Below are 1,343 nucleotides of genomic sequence, written 5' to 3' on the forward strand. Positions count from 1 at the left end.
ATGAGGTCTCAAACAGTCAGACACGACTTAGTGGCTGAACAATAAGAAAATACAACCTGCATACAAGCTCAGTCACTAAGTTGTGTCTGACTCTCTGCAACCCCATGAACTGCCACCCACCAGGCTCCTCTGCCCATGAGATTTTCCTAGTAAAAATATGAGAGTAGGTTGCCACTTCTTCCTCCAGGGGATCTTCCCAACCCAGGGATTGAACTCATGTCTCCTGCGTCTCCTACATTGGTAGGCAGATTCTTTACCACAGTCACCCAGGAAGACCCATGTATGACAAACAAATGTGTCTATAATTATATATAATTTTGAGAATGTAATGCTGAGTTTAATTTACAAATATAACTATTATCCTTAAACAAGAGTTAGTAAATATTTAGTAAATTAGTAAATTTACATTAGGAAATATTTACAATGTGACAATAGATTGCCTTGACTTTTGACTTAAGCATATTACTTCACAAACCTCTAACTCCAAGAATATTGAGTAGAAAAAATGAATTATAAAGTCCTTGCATGACAACAAGTCATCATCTGTTTGTTTGTTTGTTTAAATTTGGCTGTGCTGGATCTTCGTTGTAACATGTGGAATCTTCTTGAGCCATGCAGGAACTGGTTACCGGACCAGGGATTGAACCAAGGCCCTATACATTGGAAGTACAAAGTCTTAACCACTGGATTACTAGGGAAGTCCCAAGCTTCATTTATCAAGTCTTATTTTTTAGTTTTTAAATACTTATTCATATGACCACCAAGTACAGGATATTAGAAATTCAAAACCAGAAAAGATTAAGAGCAATGCCAGAGTTATTTCTCTAAAGGTAGGAACTGGATTACATCATCACATTATCTTCCTTCTTTAGTTTATTTGGTTTCTGATAACTCTGGGCCTTTGCACATGCTGCCTCTTATACCAAGTCTATTCCTTCTTCAAGCTACATACCCTTTCCCCCTTCTTCTAACTGCTATTCATAATGTAAAATTATCTCACACTTTTTCTGACTCCCCCATATTGACCTCTTCTGTATTTCCATTGTGCCATGTACAGACGTTTAACTACCTTTCTAATAATAAAATATTATTTTTATTACTTGTCTTCTCCTACATTGCACTGTAAAGTTTCTGGGGCAGTACAGTGCTAGATGCTAGGGATGTTGAATAATAAATGAAAAAATGAATGGACATAGGAATGATTGAAGTAACACAATAACAGATAGCATCACTAGCTTAAATCATCATAGCTTAAAATGAACAAAAAGGATAAAGATTAAAATTCCATAAAAATAATGAATGCTATAGATGAAAGTCATGATTTAAATAATGTTCCATTTTTT

This window comes from Ovis canadensis, chromosome 6, assembly GCF_042477335.2.
Source record: "Ovis canadensis isolate MfBH-ARS-UI-01 breed Bighorn chromosome 6, ARS-UI_OviCan_v2, whole genome shotgun sequence".
Classification (NCBI taxonomy): Eukaryota; Metazoa; Chordata; class Mammalia; order Artiodactyla; family Bovidae; genus Ovis; species Ovis canadensis.